The following is a 23916-nucleotide window of genomic DNA, read 5'->3' on the forward strand; positions in this document are numbered from 1 at the left end:
TGTGGTTGCACTGTCTGTTTGTATCTTCATCCTTTTCAGAGGAGAAATAGCTCTTTTACGTCTTGAACCAAAGCTAATTTTTCCTGTCTTCCAACCTTACTTTCACATATCCTTTCTTTCCAACTTGCTGTAGTTAAAGTACTTTGGAAAATATTTATCTTCAGAACATGTTGGGCAAGTGTACTTTTGTGATCTATCTTTTCTGTATGTTTTTTCTTGTATACCCAGTATTTTTATGCTATGCCTATGCCTGTCTTGATTATTTCCTGTACTTTCCTGTTTATCTACATTGGCCTTTCCTCAGTGTTACTACCTTTATTGCTGGAACACTTGCCAGAAGCAGAGCTGAATTTATCTTTGAACAATTTCAATTTCTTTTCTGTTGCTTTTCTTGCCTCGCTTTATATCTGCACATGTTTCTTTTGACTTTATTCTCTGCCCACAGTGTGTTGTGCTGAAATACAGCATCTTTCTTTACCTCTAGTTTAGTCTCAGTTTATTTATGGATACAAACACAACTATAGTACAGGCGTTGCTTAAAAGTTACATGATCTGTTCATCTCAGCAATGGGATTTCTGCGATTTGGACCCAATTTATTTTCTAAGGAAGTGCCTTGTGGAGATGCCTCAGCTGTTCCTCTAGTTATCAAGCTGGGTGGCAGTCACAGCAGGTTTACTCTTTTCCCTATTTCTAGTCAAGTTTCTGCCTCTCTTCTCTCACTTTGTCCCCTTTTTGTGAAATCCCTGCTTTCAAAGAATCAACTGGTTTGGAAAAGACCTCTGGAAGAAATTTTTTACAGAGAGGGTAATCAGACATTGGAATGGGCTGCCCAGGGAGGTGGCAGGTTCACCATCCCTGGAGGTTTTTAAGATGAGACTGGATGTGGCACTTAGTGCCATGGTCTGGTAACCACAGCGGTGTCGGATCAAGGGTTGGACTTTCATTTAAGAGTTTACTTAGGTAGGGAGGAAAATGGCAAACCTGTGTATCCATGGATACTTTGTTGTCCAGGCATTCTGTTGAGTTTAACATTGGCATTGAAAATCAACACTTCTTATCTGCACTATCATTACTGGAGTGTTTGCAAAGACATGCTCACTGTTAATTTAGATTTAATTTAAAATGGAGGAATTAAGGTTCAAAAGCTGTATTTAGTGAACAAACTGCTTTAGAAGAGGTGAGGGCTCTCTCAATCTTGATGAGGCAATTTTATCACAATTTAAAAAGAGGTCAGCTACACTTCCATGTACGTTACAGGGCACAGACATTAGTGTATTTGAAAAAGACAAGTAAGTGCTAGAAATCTGTTGGGAAGAGGACCATAAAACTGTCTGTAATTTGAGGTCCTAAATTTAGGGCACTCTAATTAAAACTCACTTCGTATCCAAAAATAGCAATCATATTACAAATCTGTTTGATTATATACTACAATTATGCCACTTTATTTCTGGTAGACCAGATTATTTTTTTTTATATCCAGCTAGTTTTGTTTGGCTGTTGGGAAAGGAGGACAGACATTCTAATGCCTAAAACCCTTCCCTTTGTATCTGAAATCCCCTTTTTTGACAAAACATTGCATTTATTGCTATAAAATTCTGGAGATTGAAATAAGACTTATTATGAACTTAAAATTTCAGACCAGGGAGAATAGATGAATGGAGGAGGATAGAAAAGATTTTGTCAGTACTATGGTGTATATAGATTTGAAAATGAGATGTAGTTTCTGAAAGGATTAGGGAGCTATCCATAAGCATAAGCCTCCAATGCCATCTTGTATACTCAGTTTCATATCAGGACAAATTGATTTTTCCTTTAAAGTAGCTTGTTTTATTTGTCTGGAGACCAGTTTTTACTTCTATGGTCTAACCTAGAAAAAAGATTCTATTATCAGTGGTACCAGTAACAAAAGACACGAGAAATGTCACTGGCTTGATAAAGCAACATACAATGAAATCTATCTGTATACAGTCTGTCTCTGACACTTGTACAAGGGTGGGAGTTACAGGCTTAATATTAATGAGACCTATGGTTTTTACAGCACTACTTAATGAGATGAGAGCTTCTCTGCTCTGGGTTTGTTCCTCACCAGCAACTTTGGGTGACAGAGTTGTTCTGTTCATGTGCTCTTCTGTGTCTGTTGGCTTAGATTGTTTTGAGAATGTCATTTTTCATATTGGGCCTGTGGTTTGTTACCTTTGCTGTAACAAAATGAGCATTTTTATTGTTTGATTTGTGAGGTTATTTTCACTTTTCAAATGGATAGCTTGAGTTTTTTTAAAGTGAACTAGAAGCATGAGATGAAAATGAGTAGCAGAAAACACTTTGGTTTAAAAAACAGGCAAACTCTACAACTGACTTAATACAGTCTCTTAATGTGCATTGTGAAGCACCATCACCAGACTGTCATAAGATGCTGAAAAAGAACTTGGTAGTAGCCTGTTGATTAGTTTCCTTGACTGTGCCTAGTGGTATTGCCTGCTCACTCATTCCATAATTATGTCTTTTGAAATCTTTATTCTTGAATTACTTCTTTATAAATATAACCAGTACATGTGAAAATTCTCCCATGGAAATGTCTGAGGGAAGGTGGAAACAAACAGAGGGAGAGGGCAGGGTTTATACCTTGTGTAGCAGGAGAGGCTTGTGCTTGTGTGATGCCATATTTTGTTACCTACAATATACATGGATTGCTTCTGGCAATGAAAAGGGAGCTTAATCTCATGACCCATGTGCTTAATGTCAAAAGTGTACACAGTCCTGGGGATTTGGCCCTCACTCAGAGCAGCTATGGCATTTATATTAGTACTCCTGTCTCTGCCTGTGGATTTGTGCCCTTTTTTTTTTTTTTATTCTTGCCTACTTGCCTCTGGATGAAACTTATTTCTCTTCTTTGCTGGCATCATGACTGCCACAGAAGAGGGTGGTGAGTGCCCACAATGACACTTCCATGAGTATGGAAGCAGGGGGAGGTTGGAGTCCCTGTGTGAAGTGGGGAGCTGAGGTTCCCTAATGAAGGTTATATAAGAGGCTGCAGTGTGATGCAGCCTTTTAAAGAGAAGGCAACTAAAAGGCTTTTTCTGTGTGTGGATCCTAATTTCCTCAGTGTGTTAGACACGCTCAGAGTCTAATGCAATTAGCAAGCTGAGCCTGGAGAACACTAGTGTCGTGAAAAAGCACTTGTCCGGCCTCTTCACCTTGTATGAATGGAATCTTGATTTCTTCTGTGATATTCTCAAAGCATATTCTTTTTCTGAAGAAATCTAATATGTACTGAGTTTTACAGAAAATGTTTTAATGCACTTTAAGTTCTTGGTAATGGACTTTACCCAGTGTTTTCAAATGTGATGTGTAAAACTTGGCAACACTTACTGTATAATTTATGCACTACAGTACCTGACCCTCTTTTTGCTGCTTATAATACACTTACTGTTACACTAATGTAAGAATATAAAAGTATACTGTATTTTTATCTGTGGCATAACTAATTCTTTCATCCCAGCCTGTTTGGCCTTTAGTTTCTCTCTGATATGTCAGAGGTCTTTTTTTTTTCTGAAATTGGGGAAACTACTTCAGACTTGTCAGACATAGATTGCAAAATAATACTTTAATAATTAAATTTATTGCCAGCAATTTCATAGAGATCAATCCAATGTTTCAAGTAATAACTTTGCCAGAAGTTCTTGTAAAAAACAGTTTCATGTTTGTCTGTAATTACTTTGTCTGTAAAACAAACCGATAGCCTTGTACGTGTAAGGCTTTGATTGCATGTTATATACCTACAAAACCTATACTGCTGAAAGGGACTGTTTGGTTCTTCACTATGCCAAAATGTTATGATATTTAAAAATTAAAATGTAATGACTTCTCTGGACATTCAACAAAAGCATGATGTTAGAACAAACCTGGTTATTGTTGTTTTTTAACTTGAAAATGTATTAATGTTGCTTAGCTTCCTGTTAAACATATGGTAACATAGTCACTTGTACAAGTACGTTTTGAGGCTGTGCATTTGTAAAACCTCCAGATGAAGTGTAGTAGGGACCATGTGCTTTTGCTAGTCACCAATTACTCTAGTGTAGCCAGTTTTTGCGCATTTGTGAAAATAAAATGGAATCTCCAGCTGGAAAACACTTCATTGATATAATTTAGCACAAGGAGCTAGAAAATGCTGTTCCAAAATGTGATCCAACAATAGGAAATGTCTTGAAGATAAATGATGTGATTGTTCTGGTCAGTAAGTATATTCTGCACATAAAGGACAATAAATAACATAATCCACTTTGTCTGGTTTTATCCAATTTAAGGCAATTCATTAAGCAAAAACATCTAAATGCTGTTCCATGGGAAGCAAATGAAAGATTAAAGTAACTGTAGATTTCTTTGCTCGAATTCCTCTGTGAGGTGAGACGATAACTTACTAAAGGATGGCGCCAAGTCTCTTTTTCCCTGTGGCATGTTTAGGGCTTACGTTCCGCTTCTGAGACCCATTTTAAACACGTTGCTTGCATAGGGCACTTTGCCTAAGTAAAAATGAAAGAGACTAAGAGGAAGAAATCTAGATTTTCTGGAATTTTATGGTGAAATCAGTAGTCGTACAAGAAATTAAACATCTTCTGAAAGAAAAAAATTAACTCTTTGGATTTTCCGTAAACTAACGTTTGTTTCTTTCTATTGAGTGTGACAGGGCAAACAGAAAAGCAGCTTTCAGAGCATTGCTGTTATGAAGATCTAATGGCCTAATGAATAAGTAATATGCCATCTTGTAAAGCTATTGCCTGTTCATAATGCATCCATATTATGGTAACAGATTGTAAATTAAGAAATATGTTGTTTCTTGATCCGTTCTGTCTGTCTGTGGTTGTCTCATAAGGATAACTGATTATTCTGCATATCAGGCTTCAGTCATTTGGTAAAAGAGACTGTTTGGCAGAAGCACATGTCTAGGATGCTGTGCCTTAACCTTGAGCCTACTGTGGTATAAGAGAAGGATTTCTTTGTATTAAGTAATACCAAGTTTACCTTGAAAAAAAATATCAACATGGGGATTTAATCCGAGTAAAGTTCTAAAAAAGAAATTGACTTGTAAAAAACTTTTCTCTGTTCTAATGTCTATAGTCAGATTATTTGTTTTGGAGTTCGAAATGCTGGTTTTTCTTGAAAATAAATTGGGATTAAATAAAAATGTGCAAATAGTATTTATAAACGGTAGAAAGTATTTGTCATGTGACCTGTCAGGTCTGCCATACTTGACAAAGTCATCTTCTGCATCTCCTTGAACCTATAATGGACAAATACACAAAGTGCAAATGAAGTATTTTAGCATCACTCCTTAAACAGAGCTCAGATTTAAGAGCTGGACACAATGATTATTTTGTATTTTGAAAAAGGGGCAACAGAAATGTTATTTTTCCTCATGCGCTTATTTATGGTGCTTTTAAAATCATTCTTGTGTCACTATATTGTCCAATACTGAATGGTTCACTCAAGAAATAGGGAACTGCTTCTCTACCTTAGACTTTTATCTTGTCTACCGTAAGCTTTATTTTATAATATTTGAAATCTATTCCTTTCAGTTTTCTCCCTTTGAACAGTCCAACCTGGGGGGAGGTAGGGTCACAGGAATCCTTAAAAATATTGCTCTAAAGTGTACCTGCATCATCTTAATTGAAGCAACTCATTTCCAAAACCAGAATAAAGTATAGGTGCACCCTCCTGAAAATGTTTTTGAAAATAATGTTTTATCTCATTAAAGATCTCTCACAATAATTTTCCTTATTTTAATCACAGCCTATTTCTGAAAGCAATTGATAATAATGACATTATCCATGGATGTTAACACAGTCTATCTGATTTAGGTGGAAAAGATTAAAAAAAAAAAAAAGACACTTCAGTTACTTCAGAGAATAGAAGTTTATAAGCTGACTTCACTGATGTTGAAGGACAAATTCCCTTTAATTTTACTTGTCTAATATAGTAAAATGTTATTTGTCTGACAGTCTTGCAGCTGCTGTTGAGTGTAGCCATTGCCTGCAAAATGAAGGAATTTCATACTGCTTTTATAGCAGTGAGAAATACACAGCTTGACATCATCTTTCATAATCATGACCCTTTTTGTTCAAGAGGGAAGAACTGCATTAGAAGAATGGTGGCATCCTGTTTTTTCTTGTCATGTCAGTCCATTATTTTTGAGTATTGCTTTTCTTCTGTGCCTAGAAGCAAAGGAGAGCATAATTCATGGAAAATCAAATTGTTCTTCTGCTTCAGACTGTAGATGATTGATAAATGTTAATTTTGGGCACAGTTGTAGATTATGAGTAGTAATACCCAGCAGTAGTGAAGGGGTTTATATTCAATTCAGCATGTTCTTTTTCCTATTTGAATTGTGCAGCCAACTGCCTTTTTAAGCTGAGGTAGACAGAGGTGATGCTGCTGCTGCTCTCTATGGTGAAATGGGGCAACTGTTTCTGGAGGTTTGAGGAGATGGTTGATGAAAGAGGAATCTTTAACAGTGAAAAATTTGAAATTATTTTCTCATTTTATAATGAAAATGCATTTGGTAGTCATTTCCTGTTTAATTCACGTCCAAGTCCTTTGCTGCAAGAATTGTGAGCCTGGAAAAGTTTTCACTTCTCTTCACTCAGAGTGAGAAATTTAGGATGCTGCTAGACTATGGATAGAGGGACAGGTGAGGGGACAAAAACATTAAGTCACTAATGGATCAAAGCAGGAATGTCCCAGAATATCTCACCACTTACAGCCATGCTTGCCTTTAGGTACATTTTTCTTTTTTTTTTTTCCACTCTTCATTTTATTTAGGGTTTCGTAGCCAATTACTTGAGCATCAATAGTTTCACAGAGAGAAAAAAATATAAAATAGGAAAGGAGATTTCCAAGTATGCATTCTGCCTTCAGTTTTATAATACGTTACTTGTTGGGATTTTTTTTGTTTCTAGTAGTGATGATACAGCTAAAATTAAATACCAACCCAGCACCTCTTTAGTTCTTCTAGGTTCCCCATCTTCTTGAATATGTAGACATCACTTCCCAAAGAGAATTTGTACAAGCTAATCCTTCTGTCAGCAAGCCTATCCTGTTTTGCAGAAGGGGGTGGGAGACTGAATGGCAGAATAATTTGTCTGGTGTATTGGCAAATCCTTTTTGTGTTGCCCAGCTCTCATTACCTGGAGTTCTGCCTGGATGGCAGGTAAGGGAATAGCTGAAGTACCAGTTTAAATACAAGGGTCTCAAGAACAGTTTTCATAATCAGACACCTGGGATTTTATTGGTGGATTAGCCTTCCTGGGGCAAAAGGGACATCTGGAACCTTTGCAGTTCTGAGTTAAGCAATTTCCTGCCCTCTTGGGGGAAGTTTTCCTGTTGGTAAGGAAAATTATATATAATAGATTTATCATGTTTATGAGTCATATACCAGTCATACTCTCACCTCTTGACACTAGAGACACATTAATGTTCAGCCTGTTGAAGTAATAAAAATTCAGCTGGATGCTTAAATTGATCCAATTGTCTGCTTTTATTCACCTGTGTATCCTCATCAATTAAACATTGTTTTAAGACATCTGTTGTCATGCTGGTCTTAAGCCAAACCAGTCTTAAACCTTTCAAAGGCTGAAGGTGCTGAAAAAGCTTTGCGCACACATTTCTTCCCTTTTATCTAACAGGAATAGTTTTAGAAACCTGGTTTTCCCTTTGTTCAGTAAGAAAACCACCTCCCTTGGGAGATAGCTAACATATCCTTGACAGGCCACATAAATTACAGATTCAGTGTCCTGGGAATTTCCAAAATTACTCTGCTTACCATAAAATTTGTGGAAATAATGAAGTGTGTGTACATAGATATTTTGATTAGTGGTGGCATGAATAAAGAGGAAGTAGTCTTACTGTGTTTTCTTTATTCCCTAATTATAGAGCTGTGATAAAATATCCTAAGGTAAAGAAATATGTTAGAGTAAACTGTCAAAACAAAACAAAAAAAGAGAATAAAACCTACTTGCTGCATAATGTCTAGTGAAATGGAAATAGCTTTTAAAAGTACTTAATTAGACCACAGTCCAGAAGGTAGCTATTGTAGTTTGTGGGGAAACACTTTTTTAAATATAAGCTTCTTAATCCTTCAAGAGTTTAATTGCTAGTAGGATTGTGTTTTGTTAATATTTCCATCTCTTCTGAAAAGAATTGAGCAAGACCTGTATTTTAAGCAGAAGTATTTAGTGAATTAAGGTGAATTACTTCAAGTGCCTAAAGCTAAGGCCATTTTTATAAGATCAGCAGAACTTGATTTATTTGGTTTAAAGGCACTCTGACTTGGTTTTTAGGGGACATGTCAAATTAGTGCGTTTCTCTGCTGTACTGTCTGTGTGGTCTGTTCTTCCTGATCCTCACAGGTGTATCCAAGGATAGTACAGAGCTAAGTTAAGCCTGGGGCAAGAGAGAGTGCCTGTTTTTTTTTCTGTGCTCCCTGATACATGGAAGAAGCGTTTCCTCTGGCCTCCTTCCTAGGCTGAGGTAGCTGAAAACACAGAAGAGTAAGAGACAGCACAGTGGTTTTTGCTGCAAAGCAGTTAGTCTTTGGCAGAGCTCAACAGATGAAAATATCTTTGCACTTGCCTTTGGGAGTTTCAGTCGATGTATCCTGACCTGAAATCAAAGCACAGTCTGACTTGTCTGTGGTAGCTAGGTAATTGGTTTCTGTACATCTCAGGGTGTATTAAAAAAGGCCAAATCTTCTGAATTATTTGTTTTATTTTGTGCGATTTTTTTAGTTGTCCTTTTCTGTCTTTTATTTAGGGTTTAGTTTTAGTAAAGTCACAAATGAGGTAATTCTATAGGGTCCTTGAGGGAAACACCTACACTCCCTTTTGATTTGGGCCTCTACCTAAGTCCTTCAGTTAGCAGTCCCTGTTGTTACTTTTCTTCCTTTTTTCAGTGTACAGTGACTTCCAGTATTGTGTTTTGAATGGTCCCATATGCTCTGTTACAATTAATTTAGAAGCACAGTCTGGCAGAGGCAGGAAGGCACCTCTGCAGATTGTCTGGTCCAATCTTTTGCTCAGAGCAGAGTCAAGCAAGAGCAGGACAGTCAGGACCATGTCCACTTGTGTTTTGAATATCTCTAAATCTAGTGGTAAACTGCCTTTGGTGTATTAAAACAAAAAAAATAAAAAAAATGGAATTTCCTGTGTTTCTGTCCCATGAACTTATATCTCTTCATCTGGTTTAAATGATTCCCTGACTTCATTCTCCTCCACCAAGAGAAGTCTTTCTTATTCTGGATTTCCCAGCTTGCCACAGAAGCTTGTGATTAGTGAGTGCCACACTTGCCAGTAAAGACAGAAGTGAGGAAGGTCTTGAGCAGTGTCTTCTCTCTGTCCTTTGCCACTGGGTCACCTGTTCCGTTCAGCAGCAGACCTACATTTTCACAGTCTTCCTTTGGCTGCTGCTCTACGTGTAGAGCCTTTCTTGTTGCCCTTTGTATGTCTTACCAGATTCATCACTGGATTGGCTTTCTTAAGATTGTCCTTTCAGACTCAGGAAATGTCTGTATTCTGCTGGGTCATCTGAGAGTCAGTCAATGAGATCAAGGACCTTATAGATGCTTTTTGGAAGACTGTGAACTCCAAAGTGTTTTATAAACTTAAAACAGTTACCTGTATGCTCTAATAGCTCTGTGTCAATAGTGAGCTCCAAGAGGAACATGAAAATTATTTTGCTTGATTAGGATGGAATAAGTTGTTTTTTTTAAAAACTGGCTTCCTTTAGCCACCTCCCCCCAACAAAGCTCCCAAAAATCAATGATCAATTTATTTTATTTGTCAGCCTGTTAAATACAAATAGATGTTCTCAGTATCCATATTTTTTTTTCCCAATAAGCTTTGAGGTTTTCTACTTTGTGGAAGTGATTTTCACTGATTAATTATATCTTGCGTAAAAAGATTTCCTTCATCAATTTAAAATGTCTGCTTTTCGGATTCATTGATTGGCCTTGCTCTTGCGTTAGGAGGCACAGCAATTAGAAGTGCCTAATTTGCGTGTTCTCTCCCATGTGTTATTTTGTGCACCTTTATTGTGTCTTCTATTAATCATCTCTGCTCTAAGCTGAACTTTCTTTTCAGTCTCACAGTGTTGTCAAATGCAGTAAAATCAATGTAAGCGAAGTGGTTTCAGATGGTTACATTGCAAGTTTTTGCATAAGAGTCTACCTTGTATCAAAATTAACAATTTGTGAAACACTTAGAATGTTTATTTCAGACTGGAGAGATACTTTCCATGAGTAGTTCCTGCAATTATTGTTGCAAAGAGAACAATGGTGCTCCCAGTGTATCTGCAATGAAAAAATTTTAAAGTGTCTCCTAATGTGCATTTAATTAGGTTATTTCACATCTCATATTACCCAGTAAACTTTAAATGTCTCTTTTCTAACTAATCTAAAAATTACTTCAATTGACTGTTTCAATAATAGGATGCAATCGTGTATATTATTGATAATTTGATTTATTCACTTACCCCTATTACTCTGTATCTAAGCAACTGTGCCTGCAACAAGGTATCTGATTTACAGAGGAGTGATAGGTGGTTTGTTCTGTGTTTAGTTTATTACAGCACAAACTTCCTCCAAAACAAAGCATAGAACACGTGTATATATATTTCCTAGAATCTTCTTGATAACCATGTCCACACTGTACACTGGCATGTGAGTCTGCCACTGGAAGGTGGGCTAGCAATCTTTAAATGCTAAAATGATACCTTTACATAAGCATCTCAAAACTGACATTGAGCAAAGAGGGTAGGGGGATTAAAGACAACAAAGTTCTTTCAGCCTCTCTGAGTTTACCAAGGTTTACTTCTTGTTTTTCACCAAAAAGCGAGTTGAAATGTGAGTACTTTCCCTTACAGAAAGAAACAAACATGAGCAATTTTTTTTCAATGTATGCCTGAATGCTACTGTTTCCTTCTCCCAAAGTGTCTTGCATATTTTAAACCTGACATTATCAGTGGAAAATATGCTTGTCTGAGTAAATTCTTTGTGTGAGAGGAATGAAGAAGAAATGAGAAATGGCTTTTCAAAACTGCTGAAAATACAAACTTAAATAATTGTCCACATTTAACATTAACACTGTGTTTTCCTGTTTTCAGTGGAAAAGGGACCCTAAAATGTTAGAGACCTTAGATTATGGCCTCATGCATATTCACAGTTTTTACTTCTGTGTTTCAAAGGAGATGGACTTCTTTAATTACCACTTCAGATATGTTTTGGGTGCCATGAGCTGTCACTGCCAGGGAAGTAAACACATACCATATTACTAGAAAGACCATACAGCAAGATTATGCTTTACTTTGAAGAGTTTTATTGGTAGTGTGTTGGTTTTTTTTCCTCCCTACAATTTCCAACTTGAAGCAGAAATATTTGTGTAAGTGGATGTTGCTCCTCTTTTAACCAGTTTAAATTATGTATGAAATATTTCATCAAGTGTCAATTACAGAAAGTTTTATTTTTAGTGGCATATATTTGGTTATATTATCGGAAGTTTTAGTATCATAGGAAGTGGTACTATAAAAAGCATATTCTGAGGCACTGTACAGTAGTAATCTTGCTTTTCCCAAAAGCCATTTTCAAGAGAAGTTTCCCTGAGAATGCAGCCATGAAGATGTTTCTCATTATCACCTTTACCTAGCTTCAGGCAAAGCTTTAGGATGCAATAAAATGTCTGCTTCTTTTCACATTCATCTGTCTTATAAAGTTTCAGCAGAAAACTGAGCTTAAAAAAAACCCTATTCTCCTTAGTAGATTGGTTTGAAATGGCAAGTATGATGATATCTTTTGGTGTTTGTTTGTGGGTTTTATGTTTTTTATTGTTGGGGGGGGTTTTTGGCTGTTGTTTGTTTGGGTTTTTTCTTTTTTTCTGGTCTGGGTGTTTGTTTTTTTGGTTGTTTTTGTGGTGGTTAGGGGCTTTTTTTTCTGTCCTCCCCTCTCACCCCGCCCCCTAATTTGAAGAAGCAGGACATGTGTGTTCTGGAAATGGTCTGTTAAATCAGGAAGTCTGTGTTTTTACTGAAGTCTTTTTGTACTTTTAAGTCTTCATTTATACCCAAATTATACTGCCTTGTAGGTCTAGTTCCTCTGTAATCCTCTGCTAGAAATTTTAGGGGTCTGATCACCCAGAAATGCAGAGACGGGGAATTTGGTAAAGGCTTCTGCTGAAAGAGAAGAAAAGCAAGAAGATTAACTAAATATTGAGGGGAACAAGTAGAGAATGTGTGTCGTAACAAAACCATAGACTATGTAGTGTCTCTGTCCTCTTGGAGAAGTGTTTGGGGGACAAAGATGCTTATGGAATTTAATTATTTTGGAAAATGATGAAGGAACTGATGTGTTAGTGGGGGAGACATTTACTTCCTGGCAGAATGTGCTCTGAATAAGCTACCAGTGGTAATGGTTGTTTGTGCATGTCCACACCCCACACACCTCACCTTTATTATTTTTTTTAAACCCTGGAACAGTAGCTGCTCTGGTACAATACCAACCACTCAGGCTGGTCAACCAAATGTAGAACCTAAAATTGTTGAAGGAGTAAAAGAGCTGAATGGTTCTAAAATCAAACTGTAGCTTAATATTGATTTCATAGCTTAATTAAATAGTAAGGTGCATAACCTATTGCAGAGGCTTTTCTTCTGAAATAAAAGGAGGAAAAGAAAATGAGTACAATCATAAGTCCCTATTCTCCTGTCTCTAGGGTGACTGTATGCTACCACTGGAGGCTTAATATGTAATTTCAGTGACATAATTACCACCCTTAGATTTATCATAGTTTTGTCTGACACTGCAGAAAGCATGAGGGCATGAAAAAGAAATGCACTTAATAAAAATCATAACTTTTTTTATTGGATCCAAATAGAAATTATAGAAAACAATGACATAGATTAGCAATATTGGTTTCCATCTGTAAAATTAACAGAAACTTCAAAGAGAAAACAAAGTGAAATATACAGTCAAGGCACTCATCCAGGAATAATTTCACAGAGAATGATCTATTGGGAGGTTATAAGTGACAGGATCAGGAAAAAAACTGCCCAGCATTTCTGGGTAATTTGTCATATAAGTAGTATAACTTACTTATCCCTTATACTTCCTTCTCTCCTCTATCACCATTTCAAATCTAAATGAGCTGGGAAGTGACTGCAATAATTTCCTTCTGAAGGCTAATTAGCAGCTTAAAGTACTGATTTTGGGGAGTTTGTGTGAGATGGGTGTATCTCAGGTGCAGCTTAAGGAACGTGCTCTCCATATGAGAAACCTGGCACTCAGCAGTGTTCTCACTTAAAAATGAGGTGGAATGAGGGTAGGGACTGGTGTAACCTCTTTAGCAATCACTGTGCTGAGGCAGTTTCTGGCACACTGAGCAGTCATGTTTCTTAGTGCAGGCTTCTTTATATTCATCTTTCATCTGTCTTGTAGACTGTAAATTTTGCAATCCAGAACCATCTTTCATCAGTGTTTTGTAAAAGACTAGCACAGTGAGTCTTGAGCCAGGGCTTCAATATGAATAATAAATGCAGTTCTGATAAAGTATGCTTCTGAAAATAGAAAAATAAAAAAAAAAAAAGAAGAAAAACAGGAGAAGAAACGCAGCTGATTCAATGCACCATAATATCAATGACATTTATGATGTTGTATAGTCAGGTTGGAAAGTTTGGATTTGTTCTGCATCAGCCCTGCTGAGAAACACAAGTGAGCACTAATTGTTCATTGTCTCTGACATGCTGTTGACTGGATATCCATGGGACCACTTGAACAATGAAGTCAATGCTATACTTGCAGCTCACTGATCACAGGTCACCTACAGAAAGACACATAAAATAAGAGATCTAGTCTAGTGTTGTTGTCTGTAGGAACACAGACATCTGTGGTGAAATAATGTCACCAATTTCAGTCCATAATTTCAAGAATATCAATTATTCAGTAATGATAAATTTCAAGATATTTTTTTGAATCAAGGGAAAAAATTGTGGAAACACGAGAAAAGCAAAGGCTTTCAAACTTTTCTTTAAGAGATCATCAGTTCTTGTTCAGTTTTTTTGAATTTTTAATGAGAATGTTGTTTGTCCTTACCTGAAGCCAGGCTGTAGGATTCAAAGTGGTCTTGAGCTTTCTGTTCAGTTTCCTAGTCCTTTTTAAGTAATTTCCAGTAAGGGCATCCCATGTGTGCACTGACAGCTCCACCCCCCTTTTCTGAGCTCTCATTCATTTCAAGTGAATGTTCCTGTAAGAAAGAAGACAGAAGTTTCAGGAGGAGAAAGAGTGGTAATATCTCTTCTAAGTGAGAATCAGTAGCATGCAGTCAGTTTGCTTATTAAAACCAACAAAACAAGGAAAGAATTCAATCATAAGACAAGATATTATTATGGAACTTGTTTTGGTTTTCCTGTAAACCTCATCATTCCCCTGAGAAGTGAAGAGAGGGAACCCCACCCTTGTAACTACTAAAGAAAGTAATCACTCCAATTCTAAGGAGCTCAAATGTTACCCTGGTAGATCAAAATTCGGTATCCTCATAGCAACAGCATAAATCTCTGTTCAGTTTTGAGAAATTGGAGGAAAAGTTAGCAGTTGTTGTGGGCAATGTTTGTTTTAAGTTCAAATCTGGTAGATGAAGGAGGAGACAAGGATAACATGATGTCAAAAACCACATAGAGTTTCCAGTTCTTTAGGGCTAGAGTTTACTAAAGATGGTTTCTTTTATATAGATGGGCAGCACAGTAAGAAAATATACTGAGAATATTCTGGGTCTTTTTGGATAACTTTTTTTTGGTAAATGAGGCAGAATTATGGAATCCTGGGACAGGCTTTTCAATTTTTATTCTGCTGTTCAAGACTAACACCAGTCTTCATCATGCATCTCTCTAGTCTTCTTAGTGCATAGATTTCTCCTTAGTCATTCAGGTGTCTTCTTCATTGCTACTCTGCCATCTGCAATATGACCAGGACTGTAGATTTTCTGTCTGCAGTACTGATGAAAAAGGTACAGAGTATTTTGGTTAGTTAGCTGCTATAGTGGATGAAATGACAAATATATTTTTTGTATATTTTTGCCTGTATTAAATTAGTACATGTTGAAAGGTTGTACACAACTGGTATAAACAGCCCAATATCTGCAAGAGCTTGGATCTAAGCTGCTGCTCTTTGTCCAATCACTAAACCAAATTGGTGTCATTATGTAGCAAAACAAGATTTTGTGAATTTTCATAATTTTGAAGTCAGTGTTTTGATATATTAATCTCTTGTAAGCATTATATAATTAGGATAGCCTTTGAGAAGACTGATGGACTAAATTATGAAATAGATTTCATCAAAACAACTTTTCCATGTGTATTTGGATAAAAGATATAACTCCTAGTATGAATTTTTTCCTTTTGATTCAAGAGGTGATATATGGACAGGTAAGCACTGCCAAAGGTGAAACACAGAAGACACTTCCAAATAACTGGAACCAAGCTGCAAAAAAACCATTTCAAGGTGCATAAAACAAGTTGTATCCCTAAGCAAGCTCTGTTACTGTGAAGGCTGTTTTAATCAGACCTACTTTTCTAACTGCCCTCCTGAGTGTGGTGGCTGCCTATGATGTCAGGAAAGGCATTTAGGTTTTACACATGCATTGTATTCATGCAGAAGAAATTGAAATTTAGCAAAGGTTAGGTAGGCTTATATGGGGGGAATAAACATTGAATTGGGATGTGTGCGGGTGTGCCACTGGGGTAACAGCAGTGAGTATGCAGAGGTGCAAGATGGCAAAAAGGAGCATGAAGGGAGGGCTGGCATGGCTGGAAGTGAAGGACTGTGAGAGGGTGGAAGGGAGACACAGGTAATATCTCTTCTAAGTGAGAATCAGTAGCATGCAGTCAGTTTGCTTATTAAAACCAACAATACCCCAGTACTGGGAGATACTGGGGAGAAGGGTGGGGACTGTGCATACAGGCTGCTGGCTGGCAGCTCTTGGCACCTGTAGGAGGAGGCTGTAGGGAGGAGTTGGGCACCAGATGGCTGTGGGGGCTGTTTTGAGAGAAGGATAAGAGCCAGTAGGTTTTTGGGGCTAATTTCTCAGGGCTTACCATGGTTCAGTTGAGCCCTTAAATAGAGGAGCCCACTCATCACGATCCTTGCTTTCAGAGTAGTGTTGCTTCTGCTTATCTCTACCTGTGAGCAACAGTGATTTGGTTTGTAAAAGAAATTTTCAGCATTCTCTCAAATGCAACTGATTCATCTTGGAGAGAAAGATGATGGTGAGGGATCTTCAGATTAGTGTCCGCCTTCTGCTCTCTCGTTTTGAGGGCTATTTGTGTTTGCCAAGATGTAGGGAAATGTTGAAAAGGGTAATTAACTAAACAAGCAAGATCCTTAATTGCAGGGAGACCTTTATAATTCTGTCAGCATGCTTTTAAAAATGACCTGTGCCTTCACACTTCTGTGATTAGGGAAAATGTTGTTCCCTGCATTTTCAGGCAAAATAAGGGCAGACAGTTCAGTATAGTAGGACAGTGTGCTGAAACCTGTAACACTGATGCTGACTATCAGTCCTACCAGTGAAGGGATCCTGATGGCTCTCACACTGCTCTGCTGATGAGTCCTCTGTCCCTGTATATGAAGGTCACATAGATTTTTGCTTGGTACTCACTCGCTGTGAAATATCCATCAGTTATAAACCTACTGACAACCCAAAAGTCAGAGGCCTGAGCTTGTAGGAGGTTACAGTGCACTTTCTCTGCACAGCTGTGGAGGTGACCACAAAATGCTGTGGGATGCCCAGGGTAGCACTGCTGACTTGCAGGATGTGTGCCTCCCTTACAGCGTGCTTACATGCTTATAAACCCTTGTTTATAAATTCCTCCAGCAATTCCTTTACAAGCCTCATCTCTTAGAAAACTAATCCCTTGTTGTAATGCACATAACAATAACAAGATATGGATACTTTCATACTTGGCATATGGCGTGTTATGAGCCTGCTCCCATGCTATTGAAGCTGATGAGTCTTTCCATTGAATTCACTGAGCTTTGGATGAGGCCCTGGAAGAAAATGATTATACATCTAAAGACAGCTTGATATTAAAAGGAAAAAAAAAAATCACTTTAAAATTTTTTTGGCTCTGTAGAAGTAATTTTTGGTTATGTATTGTAACTGAGTTGGAAAGACACACACATGGGATCATACCAATTAAGAGGACTCCACAACAGGGGAGAAACTTCTGCTTAGTATATAAATCTTGAGCTTTAATAAGTGATGTTTGAGAATTGGAAGCTGACTGACTTTGCAGGCAGTGAGGCACAACAAAGCTGGAAATGTTGAAGTGACTGGAAAATATATGAATTATGGCAAACACCTTGTGTCTAAATGCTTAAAATGCCCATTTATCTCCATTTTAAATTTCTTCAGAGATTACAATTTAGCAGAATTGTCTTTGAGGAATAAAGAAGTGTTTTACCCAGTTAATGCCTTGTTTTAATATTATATTAAGAAGTATTTTTATGATTAACAGCACATAGTTAATTTGCATAGCTAAATGTGTTCAAAGTTTTGACTGTGTCACCAGACTGGCAGAAAAAGTATAGTTTGGGGACTTTCTTATACAAACCTTGATGTGAATTTCAGCCTGATTCTTACTGCAGCTTGTGTCAAACACATTAGATTCAACATAAGCAGCTGACAACAAAAATGTGTCACTGAGAAAGACAACTGTGTGATATTTAATGGATCATATAATTTATAATTTGCCATAGCTGGAAGATGACTCCCTAATAAAAATCTAAAATAAAGAGATTTGTAGTGAATGTAGTTTTGATATTGAGTAACCCACAGTCTTTTTTAATAATGTTACTGCTGAAAACTACTGCCAAGCATAATGAATCATTTCTTTGGTCCTAGCCTCTGTCAGGCACCTGTTCAGAACCTGAGGTTATTTACAGAGGTGGCTTTCATTATAGAATCATAGAATAATAGCAGGTTGGAAGGGACCTTAAGGATCATCTGGTCTAAATTTTCTTGACAAAAGCATGGTTTAGATAAGATGGCCCAGCACCCCGTGCAGCTGAATCTTAAAAGTGGCCAATGTTGCAGTATCCAGTACTCCTCTGGGGAGATTATTCCAGTGACTGATTGTTCTTATTGTGAAAAATTGTCAGCTTGTGTCCAATAGAAATTTCATCAGGATTTATTGTACCCATTACCCCTCATCTTTTCCATGTGGGTTCTTGTAAAAAAGGAGTCTCACTCTCCCTTAAACACTGGAACATGGTGATAAAGTCTCCCCTTAGCCTTCTTTTCTCAAGGATGAACCAACCCAAGGATGAAAAAAACCCAGTTCTCTCAGCCTTTCCTCACAGGCCAGGCTTCCCTGTCCTTTGGTCATCTTGGTGGCCCTTCTCTGGGCTCTCTCCAGCCTATCCACATCTTTTTTTTTGCGTAGTGGGGACCAAAACTGAACACAGTATTCCGCGTGTGGCCTGACAATTTCTGGGTAGAGTGGGATACTTACTCCTGTATTTCTGCTGGTGATGTCCTTGTTGGTGCAACCCAGCCCCTGTTCACCTTCTTTGCCACAGCAGCACACTGCTCACGTTGAGCTTGCTGCCCACCAGGACCCCCAAGTCCTTCTCCATAGAGCTGCTTCCCAAATGGGTTGATCCCAGCCTGTGCTGCACTCCTGAATTATGTTTTCCCAGGTGCAAAACCTTACACATGTCCTTGTTGAACTTCATACAGTTCTTGTGAGCCTACTCTTCCAGCCTATCCTGGTCTTCCAGCAGGGTGGCTCTCCCTTTGAGGTGCCCACTTCCTCACTAAGTTCGATGTCATCAGCAAACCTCAGCAGGGTGATCCCACCACCCAGGTCACTTAGGAAGATGTCAAACAGCATTGGGCCCGATATCAGTCTCTGGGACCCCACTTGTGACAGGTTGCCAGTTTGAAAAGGAGCTGTTTACCACCGCCCTCTGGGTGCTGCCCAACAGCCAGTTCCCCTCCCACCACATGGATCACTTGTCCAGATTGTAACACATCAGTTTCTTTAGCAGGGGGCTGTGGGAAAACACACTGAAAGCCTTAGAGAAGTGCAGGCAGACAGTGTTTGCTGCTCATCCCACATCCACTGGACAGGTTACTTTGTCATATAAGGCAGTCAGGTTTGTCAAGCACTATTTGCCCTTGGTGAATCCTTGTTGGCTTCATCTGACTGGTGATAGCCACCAAGAGGGATTCATTCTATAACTTTCCTAGGGACTGAAGGAAGACTGAAGGGCCTATAATTGCCTGGATCTTCCTTTAAACCTTTCTTGCAGATGGAGGCTACATTAACCTTTTTCCAGTTTTCTGGGATATCCCATGATCTCCATGACTTCTCAAAGGTTATGGAGAGCAGCCTCACACTGACATCAGCCAATTCTCTTAACTTCCTTGGGTGGATAATGTTGGGGACCATTGATTTGTGGACTCAATATTCTGTAATAGTTCACACACCAACTATTCCTTCACTGGAAGAGGGCCTGTGTTTGCATCAGCCTGGATTTTTATTCCCAAGGCCTGGGACCAAACCGTGCCTGTAAAGACAGAAGTGAAGTAATAATTGAGAACTTTGGCCTTTTCAGTGTTGTCGGTGACTAACTCGCCTCTCCTGGTTCACAGTGGCTCAGTATTTTCCTTCTTGTTTTTCTTGTCATTTATGTACCTGAAGGACTTTTTCTAGTAGTTTTGGATGTCTCTGGCCAATTTCAATTTAAGCTGAGCTTTTACTTTTCTAACTGTAGTTCCTAGCGATTATGTGTCTGCTTTTCCATGTCTGGCACTCTTCCCTTTTAGTTTTGAGCAGACTCAGTAGCTCATAGTTAAACCAAGGGGGTGCTCCACTTACTTCCCTTACATTTAAGGGGGATCAACTGCTTTTGTGCTTCCAGGAGAGAATTCTTGAAAAACTCCCAGCACTCACTAGCTCCTTACCTTGCATGAAAGATTCCCACAGAGTCACTCTCAACTGAGTTCTGAGCAATCTGGAAGGTCACTAAGTTTTTCCTTGGAGATAACCGCTCAGATGTTTACCCACAGGCATTTGGTAAGTGCTTCCACAATTGCCAAGCTGACTTCTATACATTCAAGGTTCTCCTTAGCATAGAATGCAACAACTCCTTCCTTGCCTTTCTTTATGAAACAGCCTATAACCACCCAGTATGATCCTCTGGGCATGTGGCACATTCTCCAAGGACCCAGTTGCTCCTAAGATGCTTTGGTACCTGCTTTTCATTAAAGTCACATGAGGAAATGTTTTGCACCCAGGCTTATGCTCCAAATGTGCGACCTTTTTATGACAATATCATATTTACTGTTCAGTGCTGCTTCCTCTTTTATTTACAAATGACAACGTTAGGAGTGTAGCTCAATGCACTGTACTCTTTGGAAATAAAAATAATTCTAAGATGTGATTGGTTACTAATGAAGAAAACCACAAATTTTGCTTATCTTTGGAAAAAGATTTAAAACTTTTTCTTCCTGGATTGTATTACTCGAGTTCTGGCTGTGGTATTTTGGGAAATTTACAGATCAGCTTTTTTCTGGCATGCACTAATTTTCATTTAATGGGTTATTATTTTCTATAGTGCTTTTCAGATATAAGCAAAAGAGCATAGCTAGAAAACTGTGTTGTGCTCTTCATAATGTTCTGTTTTGAATGAGAATTACATATATTTTATTGAAACATGCACTGATTACTTGATTTAAATGGTGATTATGGAATTTCAAGTCTCTCCTGAATGGGCATAGCAAGGTGCTAACAGAGCAGTGTGTTCCAAATAGCCTGACTGTGGTTTCTTTCTCTTCAGTTGTTGCTCAAAGCACATAAAGAGTTTGGAAGCAGTGTAATGAGAAATTTCGTGTTGCTGGTTCTAGAAATCCCTCCAAATGGAAATTATAATAGGCTGCTTCCCAGGGATGATCATGAGCACCTCCCAGCTGTACAGATGTGGATCAACACTGACTGGCTGTCCCCTAGGCTTGCTCCTTCTTCTAGTGTGCTGTACCATTCCCAGAGTATGTTGTTGTGATACCAATTCCAAAATTACCTAGCAATCAGAGTTATTTGAATACCAGCAGTAGCAGATTAGAAATGCATGATTTCTGCATGTTTATGAAACCCACTGGAATGAGGAATCATTCCTCTGCTGTTCCTGTCCCAGTGACGTGAGCAGTACAGCCTCTGTATTGCTCTCACCGGAGCTAGAATTAAATTGCCTCATTGATGATCTTGGTCTACTGAACAGCTCCAACCAGTTTTATTTTTTCTGCTCTTTTAAAACTAGCTGTAGATTAAAAAACTTGAAGCTTATGGACACTCACAGCTTCTGAAATCAATGAGGTTCTATAATTCTGAAGAGTAATAATTGGCTTCAATCTTTGTAGTGTAATTTTTAAAAATTATAAGCAGATGGAGCAAGAAAAATTGCATACAGAATTTCTGACAGGATTTAGGGGAAAATGCAGAGAAGAGAAGCTGCAATCTCCAGGCCCATGTATAATGCTGGGAAACCGAATACAGTGGTTTCTGTTTTGGTCTTTCGCTGCCTTGTTGTGTGTCTTTGGGGAAGCTGCTGAACATGTGCGCTTGCTTTCTGTGTGGCAGAGATAGCACTGAGTTACCTCTCTCTGGAGAGTGTTGGTATAACAGGTAACATGTCCACAGGACTCTGCATACATTAAGTCCTGGAACTGTTTTCTTCTTTCTATTTTTTTTTCTTTTCTCTCCATTCATTCACAGCAGGTCTTGCTTGCAGAATTATGTAATAAACCAAACCACGATAAAATTTTAATGTGACATGAAATTAGGCTTATAGCTATTGTTACTTTTGCTTACTGTGCTTCATTAACACAGGCTCAAAAAAAAGAAAATTACTTTATCAGAGGAAAATCAAAAGGTGGAAAGGTTTTAAAAAGCACATTCCACACCTTGTGGTTAGTTTTAGTTTTGGTTTGGTTTGGTGTTTTGGGTTTGAGTTGGGTTGGGTTTTTTTGTTGGTTTGTTTTGGTTTTTTTTCAAATTTTAATAAAATTATGCATTTGAATGCAGTACAGGAATAAAAAAGACTTTCTGAAATTGCAAAGTGAAGTTACTGCATAACTTATTTTTCAATCTTAAACTATCCTGTCAAGAACTGCTCCAGTTCTTGGGTACTTATTTCTTGCCTGGTAGTTTTATTACCTTTTTCTTAAACTTTTAATTATTTTATATATTTGCTCTTCTGTAATTGATTCATACACTTGTTTGTCTCTGAGGCTCCCTAAGGATGTACAGTTACACTCTGTGTCCATTTATGTCATCTGCTGTGTGTGGTTAGGCAACTTGGCCAGAGCATTTTCAGTACACAAACAGTAAAAATAATTAAATCTCTAAGCTTTTGATTACTCCAAGTTTAAGATGGAATCGTGTTGTGGGATTACAGACGCCACCTGTGGGTGATACTGAAGATTGCAAGCAGCAGAGAGCGCAGGTGTTATAGAGAGTGCAAAAGATTTTAATACCACAGAGCGTATAATAGAGCATAAATAATTGGTTTTCTCCCGGTGAGTGGCTTATACTGAATAACTTGATTTGTTTCAGTCTTTGACATAAAACTGTGTTCTGGTCTTCTCCAAAGATGCAGAATTGTTTTAAAAGTAATTGATTTAGTCCTGTAATTTTTACTTAGGCTCAATTTCCCATGGTTTTCGGATATCTGATTGCAAGGTCTGTTCACACAGGTGCTGGGCAACATCTTTGTGCTTCATCAGGCTTCAGCCTTCCATCTGCCTGGTAAAACAATGCTCAAAGAGGAGCTGTGTGGCTGGAAGGGGTCTGTGCTCAGGCTCCCATGCAAGGTTAGGCATAGTCAGGGGAGTATTTATGCTCCTGTTCAGGCCTCTCTGGAAGTTCATCCAAGAAATAAGTTTCTTCTTATCTTCTTCTAAGTTTCCAGTATTTCCTTTGTTTTGATGACAATAATACCTTCATTGTATGATTTCTATTTTTCTTTTAAATTAACCGATAGGTAAAAATATGTTGGGGTATTAATTTGTTTTTAGTTTTTAGAAGGAGTTTGTTTCTTTGTTCCTTTGGGATTTTTTTGAGAGAGGACATATGTTCACTAGCTTTTTCAGGCTTGAAAAATAGTGTCCTTCCAGAGAAGGATTAAGCCATCATCTGATTTTTTTCCCCCCTTATTTTTCCTAATAACAAGGATGAGTGATAATCTTATAAACTCAATTATTATGCTCTGAATCTTTAATTTACATTGTTGCTTTACATTATCTTTAGACTGATTCATAACTCCTTTATAAACAGCTGAAGATAATAACTTTCTTGAGGAAAAAAAGTAAGCTATAAGCACTGATTTTTTAATAGTTTTTATTTTATTTTGTAAGAAGAAAAAAAATATTATTAAATAACATAATTTGATTTTTTTTTCTGGTGTCACATGAGCCCCTTCAGGTATGGTAATCTACTCATTCTGTATCATTTGTTGTATTATGGTTAAAAGAAAGGAAAAGCTACATAATATTCTTTCTGTTGTCTGGGACAAGGCATTAAAACATGTGGACCTTTTGCTGTGTTACAAATAAGAATGGTGTTTTAGTTTTTATTAGAAAGTGGACTAGACAACGTTATTGAGATGCAATATCAAAAACTTGAGTTAAAATATTTTAAAACATTAAGCTCTGAGGAGACTTGCTGCTAATTTTAGTAGTCCAAACTTATTTTCTACATGACTGAATCCAGAGATTAAGTTTCAGTCTATTACTTTAAAATAAGATTGGGTCTGAAGAACATGCAGAGTTTTAGAGACAAGATTTCACCTTTATCAAGCTAAGCACCTCTGTAGTACACATTGTGAC

The sequence above is a fragment of the Lepidothrix coronata genome, unplaced genomic scaffold (assembly GCF_001604755.1).
Source record: "Lepidothrix coronata isolate B3197 unplaced genomic scaffold, Lepidothrix_coronata-1.0 Scaffold303, whole genome shotgun sequence".
Classification (NCBI taxonomy): domain Eukaryota; kingdom Metazoa; phylum Chordata; class Aves; order Passeriformes; family Pipridae; genus Lepidothrix; species Lepidothrix coronata.